We start from the raw sequence: 26,723 nt of genomic DNA, 5'->3' as shown, positions 1-26,723 counted from the left end.
CTAACTGTTGTGAGTAGTCACATACAGACAAAAAGAGTCAAGTCTCCTCCAGCCAAACTTGAAAATTTCACTCCAAAATCATTATTCCTCACCATTTTGGACTTGTGCAATTTTCTTCATAATTGCAGGAGACTTGAATTGTGTTTTTTATTATGTTTTTTGTTATTTTCGTTTTATTGTGTGCTTTATGCTTATCGTGCTTTTTTATGCTGCATCCTATCCACAGTAACAATTAATGTAGCGAAGAATGACAATAAACAATCTTGAATCTTCAGATACAAGAAAGGCAAATAAATCAGCTAATAATCTTAAGAAAGGCAAAGATGAGTCAGCAAGCAGTGAAATGATACAGAAATTGAAGGTTAATTGATCATTGTAAATCGTCTTGAGATAAAATTATGGTTAAATCAGTGGGCTGCTGTGCGATGGGCTCGAAGTGCCTGTTCCACGTTGTATCTCTAAATAGAGGATACTTCAGTATACACATGCAGCTCACTAACCCTGCTTGATTTATAGAACTAATCTCCTTTCTAATCCAGCCTGGCAAAATAATGAAGACACTCTCCTGTTTTGATTCTGCTTGATTTTGGTAAAATCAAAGCCTCTGCCCACGTAGAAACGCTAAAAAAGATGGTGGGTAGTCAAGTTGATGGAGTTCTTGTGCTGGCAATATGCCAATGACTGCCAGTGGGAAATTCCACATTAACACACTATTGACAACAGCCTCTGCCAAAGTCAAGATGGTACACTTGACTTTGTACCACCAAGTCAAGCAGAACATGTAGAGGAAATGCAAATTTTATGTTTCTACAGTTTTTTGTCCATTTTAATGGCTCTGTTATGAAGCTGTTTTCAAAGCTTCTAATTATGTTAGAGTGTGGTCTGGGAACTGCGGGGGGCGTTATTGTTCAGACTCATGCTGCTAGGTACCACAATTGAATTACAGAGAAAGTAACTGCTTTATTGAGTCATCCATGGAACCACAACCGAGCAAGAAATCAATGCTTTAGAAAAGAAAGAGGGCTGCAATAACAATTGGACAGAAAAAGCAAATTATAAAACAGAAGATTTATTTATTTAGTTTTTTATTTATTTAGAGATACAGCCTTCTGGTCCTACAAGCTGCGCCGACCAGTAACCCACCTATCTAACACTAGCCTAATCACAGGATAATTTACAATGATGAATTACCCCACTAACCAGTATGTTGTTGGACTGTGGGAGGAAACCCAGACAGTCTCGGGGAGAACATACCAACTCCTTACAGATGGCACTGGAATTGAACTCCAAACTTCAATACCCTCAGCTATAATAGCATTGCCCTAACCACTACACCACTGTGATGTCCCAAGATGGTCAGTACTTAAAAGATCAAAAATACTGCAAAGGATTTTTGTTAGCTCCATCAGCAAAAATTTACCCAGCCACAAAGTTTTAATCATTTCAACTGAGTCACCACCTCTACACCAAAATTTAGAACAAAATCTAGGTTGCAAGACTTAGGAGATGTACTGTAGCCAGTGACGGTTTAAACTCAAACCACTTTGCCCTCTCACCGAGATAAAGCAACAGCATAATTCTTTGAGCTGAGCAGTTTAGTTAGTTCCCCATTCTCCAATTTTATCCCCCAGTGAATTACTATAACAGAACTAGTATTATATTGCTGTACAAAATATATTCAGTGGCCACTGTACCTAATAAAGTGGCCACTGAATGTACATTTGTTGTCTTCTTCTGCTGAAGCCAATCCACTTCAAGGCTTGATGTGTTGTGTGTTCCAAGATGCTCTCCTGCACACCACTGTTGTAATGCAGGGTTCTTTGAGTTACTGTTGCCTTCCTGTCAACTTGAACACACCTGCCCATTTTTCTCTGACCTTTCTCACTGGATAGTTTTTGTTTTTCACACCATTTGCTGTAAACTCCAGAGAACATTGTGTGTGGAAAATCCCAGATGATCAGCAGTTACTGAGATACTCAGAGCACCCTATCTGGCACCAACAAACATTCCACAGTCAAAGTCACTTAGATCACATTTCTACCTAATTCTGATGTTTGGTCTGAACAACAAATCAACCTCTTGACCACATCTGCATGCTTATATGCATTGAGTTGCTGCAATGTGATTGGCTGATTAGATATTTGTATTTACAAGGTGTACTAGTGTACCTAATAAAATGGCCACTGAGTATTGGTTACTGTACATATAATGTAGAAAACATGATAACTAATACAACAATGATTATACTTCAAAAATACATGATTTGCTATTTTAAAGTGATCAAAGTGGTCACAGTGTTGTTAAACTGTAGCGATTAATGTGTTGTCAGTTGGTTCAAGGGAAGAAGCTGTTCTTGAAGCTGGTATGGCAATACCACCAGTTGTGCTTCACTGGCAAACTTTGCAATATTATATTTTGTTCCTCATACAAATGATTGATGCATACTGGTGGGGCCTCAAGCACTGTTTCCCATGGTAGCCCATGAGTCAACCAGTCATCCCACAAAGACCCATTTATCCCTACTCTGTATCGATCCATGCCACAATATTCCATGCAATTCCACAAGCTTTTATTTTGCACACTGATCACCTTTGTGAGAATATTCCAAGTTTTTTGAAAATCCAAAGGCACCATATCACTGTTTTCTCATCTGTTTTCACTCAGTTGCCACAAAGATCATAATCAGAGTTTCATGATGAGTACAAATTAAAATGAAAAAAAACATCTGTACGTAAAAAAGTGATCCTTTCCCCAAAGAAAAGGCTTTCATCGAATAAACAGAGGAGCTTTTCAGAATTCTCTAATATTTTCATATATTTAGTTTCTGACCATGAAACTCAACAGATGAACTGCAGAATTAACAGCTAGGTTTGTGTGTGGGTGGTGGTGGAATAATGCAGGAGGAGGAATGGGTATTGGAATTTCAAGTCTATGTCTTTCAGAATATTTATCAGCTGCTGCACTAGACACATATGGATAGCACAGCATATTTCTGATGGAGTTGTTGAAATTTTAAAGCCTGTAATTTTTTTTCAAACTTTAAACTACCATAGCCACAAATCTTTAACAGTTGCTGCTTCTTCACTACATGTTGTTTGAAGGATTAAAAGGCAAAGAAGACAACTTTGATGGGTGATAACATATTTATGCGACAAACAAGCTTTGACTGCCTTGATTGCTCATGTTCCCCAGACATTGCCAGGCAGAGAGGTTAGACGGAGAAGCAAGTCCTGTCTTGCTTCATGGTCATACATTATTACTGACAGAACTGATCAAACCAAGGAGTCTTACTACCCTGGTAACTTAAGAGTTTAGAAATGTAAAAGAATTGTAAAAATGGCAAAATATGGAACAAAGGAGCCTTTCTGACAAAAAGGTTTCCAAATCACAATTTATATTCAAAGCCAGCAAAGCCCTATTATCTAAAAAGGATTAAACTGTTAATAAATACAGTCTTTCTTTAGAATTAGGAGCAAAGCCAAGTATTTGCAAACCTGTTAACTTTTTTCCTCATTGTTGTATGCACATGACTTCCATTTGAGAATTGATATGCAAATGAAATTAAGACAAATAAAAATTAAAAACGCTAATGTGGCCTCTTTAATTTAATATCTTGGAATGGAGACAAATGGTTTTGCGTTGTGAAAAATAAATTGCATTTCACTGCCAATCACATTTACTGAATGTAAAGTCTTCCTAACAGGTAATAATATGAGGAACAATGCACCCAATGCCCCAAAGTATTGCCTTAGACTGCGAAGAATCAGAACATTCATTCAATTCAACCAAGTTAGATATAAATAGGACCTATTCAACAGCCTGAGCTGCATCAAAATGTGGAACTCAAGTCGTGTGGGCAAAAAGTTTCAATTTTCTAAAAAGTAAAACGTATGCTGTAACTAGTTAAAAGCAAAGTAGTTGCTTTCAGCAGTTACTCAATTCTGGGGAAAAAGATTACACTGTAGGAAAAGGAGGTCATTGAGATGAAAGCACAGACAGATGGTGTGGTGAGATATTCGGTGAACATTCAAGTCCACTGGGGCATAAACTAACAACATGTAGGTTCATACCAAGATTCCCAGAACAACTCTAGATCTTGGTATTAACCATCACATAAACTTGGTGAGTAAATTTTTTCTTATTTTTAATTCATGATTGGGGTGATGGGGGAAGTAAACATAAGTTTGCAGTCTGGACTTCCAACAAATCAAGTTCAAGTCATCAATAAGAAAGAGCATAATCTTACTTAATGTCCACAGAAAAGGTGAGAAATTACTGTACAATGCCAATAAGGCCCTGGAAGTTCTACCCTGAATATTTACAGGTTTGACAAATTGTTCGTAGATAATGAGGAATGTATTATAAATGCATATTTTAAATGTCACTTAATAGGTATTTTGCCATTTAACAGCTGTAAGATTGGGGTTCAATTCCTGCCACTGTCTGTAAGAAGTTTGGACATACTCCCCGTGTCCTCTGGGTGGCCCAATTTTATCCCGTATTCCAAAGATGGACTGGTTAGGACTATTAAGCTGTGGCATGCTATGTTGGGACAGGAAGCATGGCAAGAGTTGCAGGCAGCCCTAGCACATCTTGGACTATGTTGGTTGTTGACACAAACAATGTGTTTCAATGTACATGTGACAAATCAAGGTAGATATGGGTCATCATTTTCATCCCTAGCCCATCTTCTTTGCTACTGAAAACTGACATTTCATAGTTTCAATGACGTGGCATTTCATTGTTTTCTTGAATGCAACCTCTAACACCACAACAACAATATCTGACAATAGATGTGTAACAGCCTAATGTAACATTGTATGGAAATACAATGTTAACACTGATGCAGACATGTTTTATACATTTAACAAGGTGCTTTATAAATGTATTGCTTGTGCAAGCATTCAATAGATGCAATTGTCACTTTAGCCCAGTAACTCGTTTTATTGCACATGTTAAATACAGCAAAATAATACACAAAGACATGGCAAAAGTAAAGGCAAACAAATGAGGTAACAGCAAATTTCACTTTGCCCAGTAACAAGGATTATTGCACTTAGTTGTAGCTGGCGTCCCTTTCATCAGTGAAGAGACTATGGCTGTAGGAAATGTTTCTGGACAAACACGCACCAAGTCTTTCGTTTGGCAATTTCCTTTTAAGTTTTTCAAGTCTGTAACTGGACAAACATGCACCAACCATACTGTTTCCTCTTTGCTTGTTTTCTGTGTGTCCTGCGCATGCGCAGTAGGAGGAGATTCACCCAAATATCCGTTTTAATGTGGACAGAGGTATTTTTAAAAACGCCTAGTGTGGACGCCTGTTGTTTTTACGCGAAACCAGTGTTTTCAAAATTATCCGGTCTAGTATGGACGTAGCCTTAGTTCTGCGTCTTGGACCTCAAACATTTCTTCTTCTACAGATACTGACTAACCCGCTGCGTGTTCCCTACATTTTCTACTTCTATGAACCCTAAATTGCTTTGAAAAGTCCAAAGAGAACGTAGCTACAATTAGCTGTCTTGAATCAGCCATTTTAGGAACATTAACACCTTCATTTCAAGAAGCCCCTATAGTAGGACACAAGACAAAGGAGCAGAATTAGGCTATTCAACCCATTAAGTCTGCTCCCCCATTCAAAAGTAGCTAATCTATTACCACTCTCAAGCCCATTCTCCTGCCTTCTTCTCTGATGTCCTCATTAATCAAGAACCCTGCAACCTTTGCTTCAAATATACCCAATGACTTGGCCTCCACAGCCATTTGTGGCAATGAATTCCACAGATTCACCACCTCCTTGCTAAAGAAATTCCTCCTCATCTCTGTTCTAAAGCCACGCTCTTTCATTCTGAGGCTGTCTCCCCACAGTCCTAGGCTCCCCTACTATTGGAAACATCCTCTCCATGGCCACTCTATCTAGGCCTTTCAATATTTCACAGGTTTCAATTAACATAATCTAAAATGTGAATTATAAACAATCTATGAAAACAGAGAAAAATGCAAAAGCAGAAAAATCCAATCTAAGCAGAAACTGCTGGAGGCATTGAAAAAAATCAGTTATCATATGGAAGCCAAGGCTGTTTTGCAAGTGTTGATCTTTGTTCAATCCTGCAAAAGGATCACATCTCACATGTCTCATCTATTCTCTCCACAGATGCTGACCTGGAATGTTTCCAACATTTGCTGAAGCAAGTCCTGATTCCCTTCTACCTAGTTTCAATTTGTCAACTATCAGGTTACCACTTTGACTAGGCTGAGAGAAGTCTTAATGCAGCTGTAAAGCTTCAAGGTATGTCACCATTTTAATAAATACCTAAATACTTTGTGGGGATTGTTTAAAACTTTAAGTTTTACATTTCCAGGTTACCACAAAGTGAACTTGAGAAATCTTACTATTTTATTAACTCTTTTTGTATTCAAGTCCCTATAGTTGTTCAAAGGCTTTACATCAAAGTGAAATTTGCTATTTGGTCTTCGCATTACAACTGTATCTATTCTATCAAATTATTTCATCATAATACTTCACATACTTGTTTGATTTTTGTCTGGGTTTTTGTATATCTCCGAGTTAGATTCAAGATTATCTATCACGGCCTTTATTTGTTATTTTTTCTCTCTCTTGCTTGTTTGACCTTCTGAGTATGGTACCACCACAAGAAAACAAATCTCAAGGGTTGAATATGGTGACATACATCCACTTGAATAATAAACTTACTTTGAACTTTGAATGTGTACATCAAAACATACAATAAAAAACACTGTTTGTATTAACAACTAACGCTCCCAAGGGTGTGCTAGAGGCAGCCTGCATGTGCCAACACAACATATCTCTATTCAAAGAACTCATCTGGTTAAGAACTAGTGGTCTCTCATAGGGTTAGCTCCGTCATGAGGAGATGAGGAGGAATTTCTTTAGCTAGAGGGTGGCGACTATGTGGAATTCATTGCCACAAACTGCTATGGAGACCAAGTCATTGGGTATTCATTGGGTACACTTAAAGCAGAGGTTGATAAGTTCTTGATTATTCAGGGTGTCAAAGGTTATGGGGAAAAGGCAGGAGAATGGGGTTGAGAGGGATAATAAATCAACCATGATAGATTGGCTGAGCAGGCCCGATGGGCTGAATGGCATAATTCTGCTCCTATGTTTTATGGTTTTATTATCACAAGGTTGAGGATACATTGATTATAATAGTCAGCTTCCAACTTCCAGATTTAATAATTCCAATGAGGTTAAAAAAATGCAATTGCTGGTTTCATTTACTGAAAGATCAAATTATGGCTTTGATGAAAAGATTAAATTTGACTTCTTTCCCTTCATTTAATTAGAAACATTGTTCATTTGATTGAAAAATAACTGGGTTATTCTTTCCTGAAGATTTGCAGGTTTGACATAAGACATGCAAATTGTTCATAGATCTTCAGGAGTGTATTTATGACACCTGTCACCTGTTTCACGCTGTTAATGAGACACGTGCATAATGTATGGCTAGGAAACTCTACCCTAACCAATTAGCCAAAATACTGATTCTAGAATCTGAAAGAGGGGAGTTCTGAAGTTGCACTGGATAGCTCCAGGAAATAACAAGACCACTTAAAAAGTGGAAAAGAATACAGAGAAAAGATTGAATTCATCACGAGTGGTCCTTGACATCACACAATTGTTTCATCACACAATTACATCATATATTATCTGTATCTTAATACCATCTACCTGCCAGCATTCTAGATAACCTAACACACTAGTTTAACAAAAATCTATCAATCTTAATTTTAGACTTACCTTACGGGGGAAACTAGTCCCAGATTTCTACATGTTCCCAAGAAACATTGCCCAGATTTCTACAATCCTTCTCGACAAGAGGTGTATCCTGACCCTCAGGTTTTTCAGGAAAGTCCCACAAAATGGTAGTGGATTCAGCCCAGTACATCATGGGTAAAGCCCTCCCAACTATTGAGCACACCTACATGAAATGCTGTCATAGGAAAGCAGCATCCATCATTAGAGATCCTCATCACCCAGACCACGCTCTCTTCTTGCTGCTGGAATCAGATAGAAGGTACAAGAGCCTCAGGACTTGCACCACCAGGTTCAAGAACAGTTAGTACCCCTCAACCATTAGGCTCCTGAATAGAAGGGGATAACTACACTCACTTGCCCCATCATAGAAATGTTCCTACAACCAATGATCTAACTTTAAGGATTCTTTATCTCATCTTGTGCTCTTGTTATTTATTGCTATTTATTTATATTTGCATTTACACAGTTTGTCATCTTCTGCACTCTGGTTGATCTTTTATTGATCCTGTTATAGTTACTATTCTATAGATTTGCTGAATATGCTCACAGGAAAATATATCTTAGGGTTGTATATGGTGACATACACGTACTTTGATACTAAAACTTATTTTGACCTTTTAAGTTTAAAAAGTATTGAAAAGCAAGTTTTGAATACCTGAAATGGAAACAGGATATTAGAAATACTTGGCAGTTCAGATGCCATAAGGCAACGTAAGAGAAACATTTCATATCTTTCAATAACACCAAAAATGGAACATGGAAGATCAAGGCAAAATGTTTTCCCCTCTGTGGTTGCTGCCTGATCCACGAAGTATTTTCAACAACTTTCCCTTGTTCTGCTAACACATTCCAAAATGCATATACAAGCCTAGATTTTCCAGTGTGGTCTTAGATGTTAACCATGCAAGTCCCATGTCGCTATGGTGAGTCTATGTAAATCGCTTGCAAGACAGAACACCAAGATCCAATCTTTCTCATTACCTGTATATCAACTGTGTTGATAACCATGCATTATACAAAATAAGCTGAATCACAGGAAAAAGTTCTAAGTGCCAACTTTGGAGCAAAAGCATAACAGAGTCTGATGTGGCATCATCTCTTTCGAACATCATTCTAAACCAGGGTTTCTCAACTGGGATTCCCCGGAACCCTAGGGTTCCATGAAAGGCCGCCAGGGGTTGTCCAAGAGATTGTGGTTAAAAAGAGAATAATCATCGTTTCTTGAACGTCATACATTCCGGGATGCTAACAATGCTAACCAATGGGCAGTGATCAAGCAGCCCCATTAACAATCTCGCTTCATGTCTCTCAGCCCAGTATGGCAGTGTGCAGTAGGACCGTAGTTATCTGCTTGAGTCCGTTCTCAGTTTTTGACGTGAGATAGGGAAGGACGGCAGATTGATAATTTGTGAGCGCTGTATTGCACGGATAAGAGGCACACTGATGAGGGCCATGAAGTGCGTTTTCTGAGAATTGAATGGACTCGCCCAGCTTGGGCTGTGATGTCAGCCTCTCCCTCCTGAGTTACCTCCCAACTTTCCCTTACGCGCCACCGACTGACTTAGGGGAGCAAACAAACTCTACCGGTGGTAGGAGAAAATTAGAGGAAAATATTCATTCTAAAGGAGGATTTTCTTGCATACCATGACTCAGCTGCCTGCCTGCTGCCATGCTGTTGTTGTATTCATGGCAAAAGGTGGATTGTGTAGGTTAGAAGTGAATTGTATGGTGCAGTTTTCGTATTTTTTGCAGTTTTCTCATTTAGTTATTTATTATGCCATTCTTAATATGCAACAACTGACACAAAAAAAGTCTGTCTTTACAATGGGTTTTACATAAACTGTTGATCCAAGTTGTCCTATTTCATTGTGCCTCATCTGTGGCAAACAACATACAAATGCAGCAATGGCTCCAGCAAAATTGACTTAACTATAAATCACAGCCATATGACAAGTAAAATGAGCTGATTATTTTAAACGGCTATTGGAATCTCAACGCAAACAGATTAAAGCTTTTGTTAATACAGTCACAGGAAAAAGGCTCAGGATACAAGATATTTAATAGCAGAAGTTATGATCCAGAAAAGGAGAAGTCACACAGTTGGCGACAACCTAATGATGCCAGCATGTAAAATTATAGTGGGTAAAATGCTTGGACAAGATGCAATACAAGAAATTGAAAAGGTTTCACTCTCAATTTGTATGATAAGTCAACGTGTTGCTGACATTTCACATGATGCCAAAGAGGTTTTATGTGATAAACTGAAAAACAACAGCTTCTCTATCCAGGTCGATGAGTCAACAGATTTCACCCATAAATGTCATGTTGGAGCATTTGTCAGATTTGTAAATGATGAAGAAATTCAAGAAAACTTTTTTTTATTGCAAAGAGCTCCCTGAAACAAGCAAAGGCCAAGATATATTTAATGTTTTGTCTTCATATCTGAAAACAAAAGGTCTGCTGTGGAGGAACTTGTTAGCATCTGTACTGGTGGTGCCCCATCAATGACTGGCTCCATGACAGGCTTCGTTTCTCTTGTAAAACAAAATTCTGACATTGTCACAACACACCGCTTCAACATTGTCAATAACATTCATGTTGTAAGTAACATTGATTAAAATCAATTTACAACCTTTATTTAAATTAAATTTACCGAGCCTACCTTTAGAAAACTTAAATTCCATTTTGGCTTAAGCCAGTTATTTAACAGAAATTTAATATGTTTGCCTTATGAGTTTTTAAAATTCATGAAAGGGAAAGAAAGGTAAGCTAAGCTTAACTACCCAGTTTTTTCCAAGAAAGTTTGGCTAAAAATCGTTCTCTACTCAAAAGAGCATTGACAAATATTCTCAGATTATTATATCTACAATTCACTGATCACACTAATGTACCGTGAGCTGTAGATCTAATAATTTTTTTTTTTTTTTTTTGCGCAGGAGTTCCCTAAGACCTGAAAATTATTTCAAGGGTTCCTCCAGGGCAAAAAGGTTGAGAAAGGCTGTTCTAAACAATTACTGGTTTACTTTAACTTATGCTGATAATTCAGTTTAAAATTACTGTTTTTGTTAACATATTAGCTGCTTTATAAGAGTTTAATTATACTACAGTATTTGCCATGCTAAAATCATCTGATTTATGGTGTTAAAAGGCTTGAAATATATTTGCAAATGATGGTATTCAAAGTCAGTTTATCCTTGGATATTGGGCATTTCAAACTATGTTAAGAAGTACAATTTCCACATTATAGGACAGAAGTATGAATTTACCAGTCTAACAGATCAGGTAAATGAATTCACAACAGGATATTGAGTGTAAAATTCCAACGTATTAACACTGCAAGACAGCAGTAGAAGAATTTCAAGCAGTCAAGCAATCTAAGTCATAAAGGTCTCCAAGATTACAAGTTCAAGAACACCTATTTCAATTCAACTATAATCCTGGCACATTAATCTATTCTGCATAACCAACTGTGAGATTTAGATTTGACTTGCATAGCATGATGGGAAACTGTTACCAAACATTGTCACAAATAAGTGCTGTGTCTTCAACACAAGGGGTTCTGCAGATGCTGGAATTCCAGAGTACTACACACAAAATGCTGGAGGAACTCAGCAGGTCAGGCAGCATCTAAGGAAATGAATAAGCAGTCAACGTTTCAGGTCAAGATCCTTCTGAAGTCCTGATGAAGAACACCAAAATGGCATAAGAGATGAAGAAACAAAATTTAAAGAGTATAAAATGGATAACCCAGGCAAGAAAGTTAAGAAAAAAGCTAAGGGCGTACTAAGGAAATGCAAGGTCCATACAAGGTAAGCGCTTTTGCTCGAATCAAGTTTATCAGTTTGACCACCAGTGTCGTTACGTGAGAGAAGTCCACGACCTTCCCAGCCAAGGCCTGCTGATGAATCACACAGTGATAATCCAGGAAGTCGGGGAAATCAGGGTCATTACGGCACAGCGCTATAAAACCAACGCGCACACCATGCATCGCTGGGGCCCCATCAGTAATAATTGCCACCAGTTTATGAATGGGGATGTCATTTTCACTGAAAATTTATTTAAACTCATTGTAAATATCCTCACTTCTCATTCTCTCTTTTAAGTGCAAAAGAGTGAGGAAGTCCTCCTTTGTTGTAAAATCCTGGAAAGCCTTTCTGACAAATACAACAAGCTGAGCTGTTTGCATTATATCTAGGGATTCATCGAACTATCCTGAAAAACATTCACAGAGTGTTAAGTCCTGTAACACTTGTCGATCCACGTCCTCTGAGCAGCATGTTTGCTGGGCCTTCAACCCCGATTTCAGCTCTTCAACTTTCCTGGTATTGGTAAACTGTTACTGAGACACTAGTATAAGTTTCAGGGGTACGCAGGCTAATGACACCACTGTTTTTGTTTCCCATTTCTTTTACATATGGGGAATGTTGGAATTTAAAGGGGAAGAAGTGTTGTAATGTGAACATTATAAAGATAGGTTAATACCATTTAGGATCATAGTAATATAGCAATACCCCCGCTACGGAAAGCTGTTTGTAGAGAGAGATTGTTTCCGGGGTTGCGGGGTATTCCTTCCAGTCTTTTCTGCCCGGTGCGCATCAGTGAAAACCTCTGTATGCAAATATCGTTTTACCGTCCTAGATAAAGTTGTTCCTTTTGGACAGGAAGTTGTCGAGTGGTCCTTTTTCAAAGTAGAAGTTACTACATATTTGCATCAAAAGGTTTACCAGGCATAATGTATTTGTGTACTTATTTTTCTTTCTTTTTTTTCGGGATCTACTGGGAAAATCTCAAAGATCGACCGATTGGCGACCACTACATTACAGGATCCTGCAGCAGTTTAACTCAATCAGATTATTTACACAGGCACAATCAAGTGGCAAATATCAATCACAAAAAACCCTAAAACACAAACTCATAAATGACATCATACCTTACTATAAATATAAGCCTGATTCAGTTTTAGAATCGGAATCCTACAAATTATATTATAGAACATTCCATAATAACCACCCGGAGATAATATTACAAGACAAACAAGCAAGAACAGCTTATTTAATAGATATAACCATTTCAAAAACATATTAGAAACAGAAACAAATTAAGTGGAAAAAATCCAGAAATATGTTGAATTAAAAGAAGAAATTGAAAGACTTTGGAACATAAACTATTGTCCCAATAGTAATTTCTGCAACTGGTATCATCCCAAAGTCACTACACCATATCATTGAACAATTAGACCTACACAGCAGTATTTATGTAAATCTCCTGAAAGCCACAATACAAAATACCTCTAGAATAGTCTGAAAGTTCCTGGCAATTGAGAAATGAGTGTGCTTGATTATGCCCGTACCTCAGGATTTACCAGCTTGAGCTGAGAAAAAAAAAATATAATAATATCTTATTTATAGAGCACTTTTCATATGAATGATATTGTTCAAAGTGCTTTACAATGGGATAAAGTGCAAATATAAAGATAAAAGACAAAATGATGTTAGTTAAGAGCACGGTTATGACTTGGCATTTAAAAGTGTCAACTGAGTCTACATCCCTTATGGTTTTAGGTACCGAGTTTCACAGTTTACGACATAGTTTTAAAAAAAAAGCTGACCTGCCAATTTTGTTTTGAGAGAGATTGAGAGACTGGAAGAAGACCTAATGTGCCTTCAATGCTCAATAGCAATGAATCCTTTTGGTGAAGAGTACAGTCAACATTCTACCTCTTGGAGTCATCAATATCACCATCATATCCAGCAATATGAACATGAACTCCTCTAACCTGCTCAGAAATGGAGATCACAATGTGAAAACAGGTTGTGAATATAATTGATAACGATCAAACAAGAACTGAACAAGCTTTCAAGTGTTGGGATCCTGCCACTAGAGGTCCTCAATAGGCCACAGAGAAGGTAAGGTTTAAATTAAGCCGAATAAAAATGATAGTGCGACGTTTTGATTTACTTTTGCAGGTCCCGCTGGTTTTGAATACTCAACAGTAGTCTTCCAAAGACTGGCAACTATTGGAACAATGGAATTTGTGTAAAACAACAGTATGTGAAAATGATAGGCAGGTAGAGATGAACCAGTCCATCAAACCCCCGCCTTGTAGTCTTCATCCTACTGAACTTCACAGTGATCCCAAAGGCTCCTATCAATCGCAATCACAAACTCCCAGGAGAGGAGCACAATAGATTTAAATAAAACTGTCTAATTCAGAGGGAATAAACCTGGAAATTTCTCTCCAACTCCCTAAATAAATCAGACTTTTAGGAGACAACAGCAAAAAAAAAACAAGGTACATCATCGAATATTATTTTATAAGCTTCCTTGTATGCACAGGAACTCATCCAGCTTGCATCAGGCAGACTCACACTGGCTGCAAACACTACAAAAAATACCAAGCATTCTCTGTGAAAAGATAAACCTCCAAACATCTAACCAATGTAATATATTCTGATATCCCCGGATTGTCTATAGCTTGTCTACTTCAAACAGTCTCTTCATCATTTAAAGCACTCAAACCCTCCATGGGACCTGTTTTTCTAGAGCAAAAAGACCCAGCTCTCTCGATTCATTGCGATAACCATGCATCAACCTAGTGATCCTCCTCTAAATATTTTCCAAGGTTTTCAATATTAACCACCAGAAGTGGATCCTGCAATTGTGATGTGTTTTTTATACAAAAACAATTCTGTGTTGTGTTTTAAATTTGATCATCCTGGCGCAAGATTCAATTTGCTCTATTGTAGCCTCACTGTTGTTTATGAACCTGTAAAAATTTATTTATAGTAACAACTAGCATGCTTTCTCTTTTGACAGATTTTAGTTCAAAATCCAATATGGTTTATATCTGTTGAGTTGGTGAATTTCAGGGATTTTATAATTGAATTTAATTTATACCCACATGGAACAGGCCATTTCTGACAAGGTCGACATTTACTGGCCATCCCTCACTGTCCTTGAACAGGGAAGCTTGCAAGAGCATTTCTCAGGGATGTTCGAAGTTAACAATGTTTGGACCTGAAGTCAGAATCGGAATCAGGTTTATTATCATCGACATGTGTCATGAAATGTGTTGTTTGGCAGCAGCTGTGCAGTGCAATACATTAAAAAATACTATAAATTACAGAAAGAAATACATACAAAAATTAATTAAGTATTACAAAAAGAGATCAAAAATAGTAGTGTTCATGGGTTCATTGTCTGTTCAGAAATGGCAGAGGGGAAGAAGTTGTTCCTAAAACATTGAGTGTGTGGAAGGAAGAGTGTTCCTATAACGTTGAGTGTGTGGGAAGGGAAGAAGCTGTTCCTGAAGTGTTGAGTTTGTGATCGCAGATAAGCTTAACCAGAAAAGAAGAGCAAGTTTCCTTCCCTGAAGGACACTGGTAACCTGGTGCCTGCACAGCCTCCATATTGATGCTGACTTTTTAATTTCAGCTTCATTTAATTAATATGAAATTAAATCTCTCAGCTATGTGAAATAAACCATCGTTTGTCCATCCTCTGTACAACATGCTCACTGACAGCAAGATAACCTGCACAGATGCTAGAACCTTTTACTACTAAAAAATACATCAAGCATGCTTGTGAGATATATGGACATCAGCAGAATTGTTGATTCCACTTAAAACTGAGAAAACCCCAGGCAATCTACAACCCATTCACGATAGCCCACACACTCATGCACCTGCTGAGCAGTTAGCAAAGCCCCAAGAACGTCAATGTCAAATGGTTAACTCTTGCTTCATTAGCACTAGAGATTCTGCAGATGCCGGAAATCGCGAGCAACACCCACAAAATGCTGGAGGAACTCAGCAAGTCAGGTAGCATCTGTGAGTCCTAATGAAACGTCAACTCTTTACTCACTTCATAGATGCTCCCCCAACTTGCAAAGTTCCTCTAGCACCTTGTGCGTGTCACTCGGATTCTGATTCTCTCTTGCAGCAGTATTAGGCATATTGGCTCATTCTTACATGATCCTTTGCTGTAACTGTAGCAGCAAACCTCAGAAGCACTTTCCATATTATTCTATTTAGAATTCTTTAGACATTATAGGAACTTCTTTAGCCAGAGGGTGGTGAATCTGTGGAATTCACTGTCAGACAGCTGTGGAGGCCAAGTCATTGCGTATATTTAAAGCAGATGTTGACAGGTTCTTGATTAGTAAGAGCGTCAAAGGTTACGGGGTGAAGGCAGGAGAATGGAGTTGAGAGGGATAATAAATCAGCTACGATAAAGTTGCTAAAGGTGCGCCGAAAGGCCTAATCCAGCTCCTATCTTACGGTTTATCCACGTTCAAATCCCTCCCAGGAAACTGAGAAAACTTGTGTTCAAATAATTAAGAAAATCTGGAATATCAAGCCAGAATCAATAACTGTTTCAATGAAACTCCAATTTTTTTCCACATAGACAGTATCGGATTTATTAAGGTAGACCTGATATCATTACATAATCTGATCAATATTCAACTCCAAGCCCAACAACACTTAATTCCCATTTGCTTCTGAAAGAGGCTAATATACAGGCCACAAGTGAGGAAAGGTTAAACGAGATAGGGTTTTTCTCTTTGGAGTGAAGAAGGATGAGGTGACTTGATAGAGAGTACAAGATGGTAAGAGGCACAGATCAATTGGACAGCCAGAGACCGCCCCCCCCCCCCCGGGCTGAAATGGGAAAATGAGGGGTTATAATTTTAAGGTGATTGGAGGAGAGTATAGAGGGGACGTCAGGCGCATGATTTTTTTTGTATTAGAGCATAGTGGATGTGTGGAACGCCCTGCCAGAGGTGGTGGTAGAAGCAGATACATCAGAGGCATTTAAGAAACTCTTAGATAGGCACACGGATGATAGAAAAATGGAGGGCTACGCAGAAGGGAAGGGTTAAATTGATCTCAAGAGTAGGTTAAAAGATCGGCACAATATTGTGCGCTGAAGAACCTGTACTGTGCCATAATGTTCAATGTTCTAACTAGGAATGAACTATAATTGCTGGCGTGAACCAACAATCCCATGAACAAGCAAATTATAACTTGGCACCAACCATTTTACAACATCATAAACTGCATGGCCGTAATTTACTTTCTTAAATGAAAACCAAAATTCCTACAATTAAACAGTGTTGATCTGGTAACAGCATCAGATTTAATTGACCTCTAAACTGCTGGATACAACCTGGGAGGAATTGCCAACAAAATATTCCAGCATTGAAATGCTGTTAATGCTTTAGGAAATAAACAACCGGAAGAAGGAAATTTGGAAAACTAGGTTGCGCGCTTTTCAGTGAAGTACAGCCTATGCAGACAAACAAAAGAGCCTTGCATACTTTCAAAGGGAAAGGATCAATATTTTCTCCTTTATCACCTTCAGTTTAATAACCCAGTTTACAATGTCAATCCCAGGTGACTACACACACAGCAAAAAATCATTCACTAATTCCTTTTTTCATTTAGTAGACAGACCACAAACCTCTAGTCCCTGTAGGACACTTACAGACATTTCTGCTGTAGTCAATGACAGGTTTTTCACAAGACCGAAAGCTAAGTAGAATTTCATAAGCTAAAAATTATCAGCATTTTGTGAAATCCTTCGGGTACAACATGATTTTTGTTAAAAACAGCAAAAACTGATTTGTATCTAATTAAATCTTTACTGTGACCCTACTTAGGAACAAACGCTGACTTTAATTTCTTTTAGTTCCATATCAAAATCTGAAAGTCTAATTTACTGCTAAAAATCAAGCATTTTCATTGTATTTTTAATTCGATGTGCATTACATTATCGCTTTGAAACATTTAATTATATGGTTTTGCAAACTAGTTCATGAAGAAAGACAGTAGGCTGAAGAACAAAGCATCAACCTAATCCAGATCATATTTTCACAGCCTACAGATTTATTAATTTCAGTTCTAAACTGTTCATCAAAATATCTCAACTTAAAATAACACGAAGATTGAAATTTAAAATGAGATTGCCAAAAACATACACTATTGTCAATACTCAAACTAATAATGTAAAATTGCAAATAAAATCCAAGATTGGAAATAATTACATCTTTCTGAAGGCAATGCCTCACATCTGTTTATAACGATACTGAAGTGAAAAAATAAAAGAAACCAATATGAACTTAAAAAGGAGAATGCCTGTAATTTAAAATTTGATTTTTTTTCCCTGCTTTTCTAAATATGATCACAAATGGTTCTAAATGTGCCTACAAGCAAGGTCATTCATGGAAGTACCAAGTAAAGCATGCATATCAAAGTTATATCTATTTACCAGGTTGTCTTCAAGAGGTTATAGTTGCAGCTCACAATTTAATGATGAAAGAAGCTGGAATTCAGTAAACATATATGATTTCACCAAGACTTTACGCACTTCATCTCCAGATAAATCTGATAAAACATCTTATCCCTCAACAACTAAGGTGCTAGATGGGGCAGAACACCAAAAGTATGTAAATTAATAAATTTTAATGGAGATTTTCACTATTTGCAAATTTGCAATTTGCAGAAAATCTAACATAGATTGTGAGCACATTCTCCTCAAGGTGGTCATTTTCTTAGATCTACACTTTAAAGGAAATTTTTTAGTCATGACAAATTATGAGAATTTTAAATTAAAGTCTATTGGATACTGCAATCCACTGTCATTCAGAAAGGACAAAGCTGAAATTTAGAGGGTGACTGGATAGGAACTATTGAGTCTATAACTAGTAAACCCATGCTGACAGCTTCACCAGCAGACAGGGTAAGGGATGAATGAGGAATGGTAAAGGCTACAGAGAATATGGAACTGCAAGCTCAACTCAAGGATTGATTATAATGTCAAGACCACCAGAATCAAGTTTATTATCACTGACATATACTGGGAAATTTGTTGTTTAGCAGCAGAAGTACACTGCAATACATAAAAGTTACAAGTTACAATACGAATATTCATAATAAATAAATAGTGCAGAAAGACAGCAAAATAGTGAGGTAATGTTTATGGACCGCTCAGAAATCTGATGACAGAGGGCAAGAAGCAATCCTAAAACATGAGTTTTGATCTCCTATACCTCCTTCCTGATGGTAGCAATGAGAAGAGGGCATGTTCTGGATGCAAGGGTCCTTCGTGATGCATGCCACCTTCTTAGAACATTGCTTTTTGAAGGTATCCTCAATGGTGTCCACGATAGAACTGGCTTAGTTTATAAACCTCTACAGCTTTTCCCAATCTTGTGCATCGGCTCCTCCACCAGACAGTTCAAAGTAAATGTATTATCAAAGTACATATATGTCACCATATACGACCCCGAGATTCATAGTCTTGCGGACATAATAAATCCATAGAATAATAAGCATAACAGAATCAATGAAAGACCGTGCTGACTTGGGTGTTCAACCAGTGCGCAAAAGACAACAAGCTGCAAATACAAAAAAAAATAAATTAAATAAGCAATAAATATCAACAACATGAGATGAAGAATCCTTGAAAGCGAGTCCATGGATTGTGGGAACATTTCAATGTTAGGGCAAGTGAAGCTGAGAGCAATTATCCCCTCTGGTTCAAGAGCCTGAAGGTTGAAGGGTAATAATTGTTCCTAAACCAGTTGATGCGACCAGAATGTTCTCCACTGGGCATCTGTAGAAACCATTTACAGAAACTGTAGCGGCTGAAGACTACTTCAATTGAAGACAACTCTCTTCCTCCCAATATTCAGTTGGAAGAAATTAGAGAACACGCATGACCAGACATTATATAAAAGTCTCACAATACAGTTAACAGTGGAGAGGTCAAGACAAATGGAAAATGCTAACGCAGCATCCTAAAATAATAGTACTCAAGGAGCAGCGCATGAACAAAGACAAGAATAACATCAAAGGTTGAGCATTCAATGGTTGTAAGTGTTCTGGATCTAATTTGACAAGCAGAGTCAAAATAAGACTGATCCAACCAAGTGAGGCAGCAGACTGGACCTACACTGGAGGGTGTGATCAACCATGTTGTGCACAGCAGAAAAATCAAAAGCATGATGCCAGTTACCGAAAGTAATATCCCAAAATTTTATTAGGTCCATCTCAGGATTGTGGCAAGAACAGAGACAGGATTTGGAAATATCAAAATGGAACTGCAGATTTGAGAACCAACAACCCTCACTCTAGAAACTAGACGGCAGTTGAAAATGGAGGTTGCAAAGACAAAGTATGAACTTGTTGAGGAGTGGCTGGTGGGACAGCAGTATTGAAAAAGGCGGCAAACTACATCTGAAAGTGAGGAAAATCTTCTTCAGCTTGCATGTGGACTTGAGCTTGTGGGGTGGAAAGGGTTATGTCTGGTTAATGGTTTTGTGGAAACTGTATCAAAGGAACACATGTTGATCTTGAAATGGTGGATGTAGTAGCATACTAATCATTTTACTTAAGAGGTAAACAAGAGGTTTGGACTAATGATGCAGAGTCAGGAAATTAATTCTCCCTCACCAGTTAGCAAATTTAAAATCAGTTTACTTATTAAATAACTCACTCAGGGGAATTCAGTTCAAGAGCTGCGGGGTAATGTTGAAGCTCTATAAAATTCTGTTTAGACCAGACTTGAAATATTGTGTTTAGTTCTGGTCACTTCATTATAGGAATGATATGGAGGCTTTAGAGAAGGTGCAGAGAAGATTTACTAGCATTTTGCCTGGATTAGATGGCATGTCTTTAACAGGACAGGTTGAGCGAGCCAGGGCTTTTCTCTTTGGAGAGGAGGATGAGAGGTGACTTGATAAAGCTGTACAAGAGAAGAGACAGGGTTCTTTTGAAGACCCTGACGTGGAGTTACACGCTGACTACGCTTCTTTGCGGGAATGGGACCCACTCTCAGGGTTTCACAACTGGCCGTTATTTGGCACGCCAAGAGCATGGCCTAAGAGCTCAGCTCACTGATGGAGGGCCGAGATCTCGTGGCTTTGGAGACAGGGAGATCGAAGATCTGTGTCCGGGCAGGAGATTGATGTGTCGTGGGAGATGAAAGATAGAAGGCTGTGTGCCCAGAGACCCGAGATCTTTTGGCACAGAGCTCAGAAAAAGCGATGCAACGGATTTTTAACAGCATAAACCAGCGAGCTGTTTGTTATGTCTCCCCTCTTGCTGTGAAACGGAGACAGCTCTTTCTCCCCTATTAGGGAGAGAGAGAGAGAGAGAGCCTGTGGTATGTCGACTACTGGGTGAACGAGCAATCTTTGGAGTACTGCAAGTATGTGCCTTTGCTGTTGCTTTGCTCACGCTTGAGTGCTTGGTGGTGGGTGCCAATGCTTTTTTTGCCAGTGGAGGGGGAGGGGGATCATTGCTTGCTGCTGCTTACCCGCGGGAGGGAAGGGGCTTAGGAGGACTTTGGGATTCTAACATTTAACCATTAGTCATTCTTTGGGGGCACTCCTCTGTTTTTCATGGATGGTTCTGAAGAAAAAGCGTTTCAGGATGTATATTGTATACATTTCTCTGACATTAAATGTACCTTTGAAATCTTTGAAACATAGATAGAATGGATAGGGTGTAAATGGTAATATGAAAGGGAATTATTTAAGACGGTTGAAGGAACATATGGGGGATGTCAGAGGGTTTTTTTTTACACCACAGAGCAGTAGGTGCATGGAATGTCCTGCGAAGATGGTGGTAGAGGTAAATATATTAGGGACATTTAAGAGACTCGTACATACGCACATGGATGAAAAAAAAAATGGTGGGCTATGTAAGAGCAAAGGGCTAGAATTCAGAGGGCCCAAACCTTTTTAATGCCATGGACTACCATTAACTGAGGATAAAATGGACCCCAGGTTGGGAATCCCTGGGCTAGTTTGGTCTTAGAGTTAGTTAAAGGGTCAGCACAACATTGTGGGCCAAAGGGCCCGTACTGGTCTATGTAAAACTGGAATTTAAAAAGAGTACTAGCAATGGTGAATGTGAAGCCCCTAAATTGCTGTTAAATCCTACACTGGTTACTGATGCCTGTTAGGGAAGGAAATCTGCCCTTACTTATGCCTTAGTGTTATACCAGAACCAAAACATTCTGCTTGATGGTTAAATGTATCCTGAAATAGCCCTGTAAGCTTCCTCACTCAGGAGCGATTAGAAATGGACAATAAATTCTGGCCTTCTCAGTGACAACCACATCACATGAATGAACTTATTAATAAAAGCTCACACAAGCATTCTTTTGCCAGGACGCTGCTTGGATTAGAGGGCATCTGCTAAAACAAGAGGATGGATAAACATGGGTTGTTTCCTCTGGCGCGGCAGAGGCTGAGGGGAGATCTGATAGAGGTTTATAAGATGAGCAACAAAGATAAAGTGGACAGACAGTATCTTTTTCCCAGGGCTAAAATGTCTAATAACAGAGAGCACGCACTTAAGGTGAGAGAGGGCAAATTACACACCAACAAGTGGGTGCCTGGATGCGCTGCCTGGGATGGCAGTAGAGGCAGATACATTGGGGACTTTTAAGAGATGTTCAGGTAGGCACATGAATACGAGGGAAGTGGAAGGATATGGACATTATTTAGTCAAAAGAGATTAATTTAGTGGCCACTTGATTACTAATGAATTGGTTCAGTACAACAGTGTGCGCTGAAAGGCCTTTTCCTGTGCTGTACTGTTCTATATTCTATACTCAATATTAAAAGGCTCAAGAGAAACGAGGAAATGCATAGTGGTTAGCGCAACACTATTACAGCTCGGAGCAACAGAGCGCAATTCCGAGACCATCTGTATAAAGTTTGAACGTCCTTCCCGTAAGTGTTTGGGTTTCTTCCCGAGGGTCTGGTTTCCTCCCATATTCCAAAGGCCTGCTAGTAGGTTAATTGATCATTGTAAACGGTTTTGTGATTAGGCTAGAGTTAAATAGGTGGGTTGTTGGGCAGTGCGGTTTGTTGGGCTGGAAGAGCCTGTATCTCTAAATAAAATGGGTGAAAAGTAGGGTAGGCTGCCACAGACAGTCTTGAATATCTGGTCTCAATCTCACTACAACATCGACTCGGTGGCCTTTCTGGCCATTATATGAGGAGGAGACAGAATAAAGATTGAATATGACTCTGGGCATAGAAAAAAAAAGTGGGATTATCTTTGTCACACAGGAGATTCTACAGATGCTGGATTATCTTTGATCTGGAGTAGTGGAAATTAAACAATGCTCAATGTAAAAGTGAGAAACTAAATTAATTATTCCTCCCTCATGTTGAAACTCCCAACCGTAGACTAACCACTGGCAGGAACAATTCTCTCAAATTACTCAAATAAATTTGTTGGCTTCCTTTGAGTTGCCATTTTGAAGGATTCTAAGGCAGATGAAAACATATCCTCGTAGGTTACATTTAAAACAACTTGCAATTATAGTGCATGCTTAATGTAGTGAAACATCCCAAAGCAGTTCAGAGGCATAATAAAAAAAGTCATAAAAATAACACAGATCCCATAAGAAGCCTACCTTTCATACTGTTTGCCTGGGGCTTGAGTGGGACTACTGGATAGTGTTAAAATGAGTATTTATGTCTGTTTTAACTCTGCTGATATGTCAGTTTCTCCTCATTGGTCAAACACTCTTTCACCATTTCAAATATGGAATTCAATACCCAAAGCTATAAGGGATGCAAACTCAGTGGACATTTTTAAACGCCAACTCAAAGCCAGTTACTTAAACTTGTTTTTAAATAACATTGTTTTGTCTTTTATTCTATTTGTACATTTATCCCATTGCAAAGCACTTTGAACTCTGTTTGTATGAAAAGTGCTCTATAAATAAATTTATCATTAGTTTATGATTCCTGAATGCATATTAGTGCTGCAGAGAGCTCTCCCACAAATGGCAGAGTCCCACAGATCGAAGCTATCCCTTTTCCCTGACTCTGCTGAGGCTTTATAAGGCATGGTTAGACCGCGCTTGAAGTATTGAGAGCATGTTTGGGCCCATTATCTAAGAAAGGTTGTGCTGGCAATGGAGAGGGTCCAGAGGAGGTTCGCAAGAATGATCCTGAGAATGAAAGGGTTAACATATATGGATTGATTGATGGCTCTGGGCCTGTACTTGCTGGAGTTTAGAAGGATGGGTGGAGGTTTAGTGAAATCTCATTGAAACCTATCGAATATTGAAAGGCCTAGATAGAGTGGACCTGGAGAGGATATTTCCTACAGTAGGGGAACCTAGGACCAGGCCAGACCTGGGCAAGGTTGTATGGAAGACCGGCAGTTGCCCATGCTGCAAGTCTCCCCTCTCCACGACACCGATGTTGTCCAAGGGAAGGGCAAGGGCCGATATAGCTTGGCACCAGTGTCATCGCAGGAGTTGCCAGAATGAGGTTGAAGACAACATCGGACTGTCTTAGGGACTCCAGCTCCGGATTTGTCCTCAGGGTTACTCCTGAGCCTTTCCCATTAGTGGGTATGGCCGCAAGGCAGCGGAGGTTTGAAATCAGAGTTTCCCTCTCTTAGATGGACTGCCTTCCCAGGCTGATGAGCTCCATCTACCTGAAGCACTGGTTTTAAGGCGCCAGGACCCGCCTCCGCCCCTTCTCCTGTCAGTAGAAACAGTTCCGCCGGGCTTAGAGGCTAAGCCACACGAGAAGGCCAGGAGTTGGACTTAGTTGTCAGAGGCTATTTGAGGCGCATGCCGTGAGGAGCACTTTTAGGTAGTGGGAGCTTGTCCCCCCTACCACCCCTCGGCTTGACAACCTTGGAACATGACCTCAGAATAGAAGGATGTCCCTTTCTTTAACCAGAGAATGGTGAACCCGTGGAATTCATTGCCACAGACGGCTCGGGAGGCCAAGTCATTGGGTATATTTAAAGCACAGTTTGATAGGTCCTTGATTAGTAAGGATGTCAAAGGTTATGGGGAGAAGGCACGAGAATGAAGTTAAGAGGGATAATAAATCAGCCATGATGGAATGGCAGAACAGACTCATTGGGCTGAATGTCCTAATTCTGCTCCTATGTCTTATGTCTAAAGAACCGAAATCACCTATCAGCCAAGGAAATTATTTGGGGAAGTTATGGTCTAGTTTCTACAGAGAAACATTATCCATTAACTTTGAAATCTAACCAAATCAATAGGTGGTTAAGTCAGCTATAGCAATAAAAGATAATGGAAGTTTCACGGATACCCGAGCCAATTAACAGGACTGTACATGATTCACAAGGTGTTTTTCCTCTTGATCTCAGAGAACCTGAAACCCCTCCATCTGTCCCTCAAAGTTCACATAAGTCCTTGCAAATTCACATACTCCAGAACTAGCAACCCCTCGATCAAAAACCCCATTATAGGCATAACTCCTCCAGCTCACAATGAACAATGGTTGAATGGGACGTTCCAAAATGACAAGTTACTTTGCTACAGCAATGAGCACTACACTATAAACTCTACCACCACGAGCAGTTTCCATGACAGGGAAAATACTTCATGGCTGGCCTCAATGCCTCCTTGTAAGAATATGTAATACTGTCACCAGCTTGTGGCAACACTGCCTCCAGTTTACTCAAACTGATTGAAAGGCACTAAGAGCAGAGTCTCACCAACTGGAGCATATGGAAGCCTAACTTGAACAGCAGAAGGAGCATATGTCAGCAAGACCAAGTAATTGACTGTGGACTTCAGGAAGGAGAGGTCAGCCATTTTAAGTTCCTGAGAATCAATGCCTCATAGAATCTGACCTAGGCTCAACACATTGATATAATCATGAAGAAGGCACGGCAGCAGCTCTACTTCATTAGGAGTTTGAGGAGATTTGTTAGGCCACCAAAACCTCTGGTTTATTTCCATTAATATACAGTAGAGAGCATTCTGAATGGTTGTATCAAAGATCCAAAGTACATTTATGATCAAAGTATGTATGCAGTATAAAACCCTGAAATTCTTCTTCCCACGGACAGCTACGAAACAAACACCATAGAACACATTCAAAGAAAACATCAAAGAGCCAATGTGCAAGAAAAAAGAACAAATCATGCAAATGGCAAAAAGAAGAACAAATAACACAGAACATTGAACATCGAACTGCAGAGTCCTTGAGACAGTGTAGGAATGTTCAGGTTAGTTCAGTTCAATTCAGCACCGTGTCTTTCATTCACCGCAGGCCGCAGAGCCACTCCACTCCAATCAAAATCACGCAAGTAGCAGTTTTAGAAAAGGGAGTAACAAGAGGCCAGAAACACATATAACATAAACTCAAAGCCCTCTTAAAGGAGTCCAATCCACAAACCGCGCCAATCAAACCTTGTTCAAGACCCAAGACTCCTGCACCTTCCTCCTGCAGCAGCAAGCGAGAGAGAGAGGGTGGACCAGTTAAACGCAGGCAGACGGCACTGAACACCCGCTCACCTTCTGTTCTCATCCTCGCTGATTTCAATCTTGCTCAACACTTTAATTGGTGATAGCTATGAACAGGATCGCAAGACACTGCGGATGGTTGTAGGTTCAGCCAGTTCCATCAAAGGCTCAACTCTTCCCACCATCAGGAACATCTTCACAAGGAGGTGCCTCAACAAGTCAGCATCCATCATTATAGACCCTCACCATCCACAACGTCCTCTTCGCATTAGGGTGGTGATACAGGGGCCAGAAGATCCACACTCAACAATTCAGAAACAGCTTCTGTCCCTCTGCCACCAGATTTCCAAACGGCCCATGAACATGAATAATAATACCTCATTATTCTTTTTCTTGGACCATTTGTTTTGTAATTCCGCAGTAACTTTATATCTTTACATTGTACTACTGCTGCACGGTAATGTGGCAGTTGGTGTAACACAATTACAGCACAAGCAACCCGGGTTCAATTCCACCACTCTCTGTAAGTAGTCTGAATATTCTCCCCGTGACTATGTGGGTGTCCTCCGGGTGCTCTGGTTTCCTCCCACATTCCAAAGACACTTGGGTTAGCAGGTTAATTGGTCACATGGGGTGTAATTGGGAGGCAGGG

At 39.3% G+C, this 26,723-nt stretch overlaps 1 protein-coding gene and 1 long non-coding RNA gene across 9 annotated transcripts in view; one reads left to right on the top strand and one right to left on the bottom strand.

Annotated features, from left to right (window-relative positions):
• Positions 1-26,723, bottom strand: part of LOC140186092 (multivesicular body subunit 12B-like) — a 270,340-nt gene that overhangs the window by 153,283 nt on the left and 90,334 nt on the right. The gene's annotated exons all lie outside the window — the stretch shown is intronic.
• The window catches only part of LOC140186093 (uncharacterized), a 46,812-nt gene continuing 24,076 nt past the window's right edge, over positions 3,988-26,723 (top strand). For all 3 annotated transcript variants that reach the window (XR_011882781.1, XR_011882782.1, XR_011882780.1), the window contains exons 1-4: positions 3,988-4,122; positions 6,152-6,286; positions 11,353-11,607; positions 13,360-13,704. This is a non-coding gene — a long non-coding RNA (uncharacterized lncRNA). The remainder of the gene's footprint in view (positions 4,123-6,151; positions 6,287-11,352; positions 11,608-13,359; positions 13,705-26,723) is intronic.

This window comes from Mobula birostris, chromosome 22 (genome assembly GCF_030028105.1).
Source record: "Mobula birostris isolate sMobBir1 chromosome 22, sMobBir1.hap1, whole genome shotgun sequence".
Taxonomy (NCBI): domain Eukaryota; kingdom Metazoa; phylum Chordata; class Chondrichthyes; order Myliobatiformes; family Myliobatidae; genus Mobula; species Mobula birostris.
The sequence above is the reverse complement of the archived record's forward strand: the minus strand, read 5'-3'. Positions and strand labels throughout refer to the sequence as shown.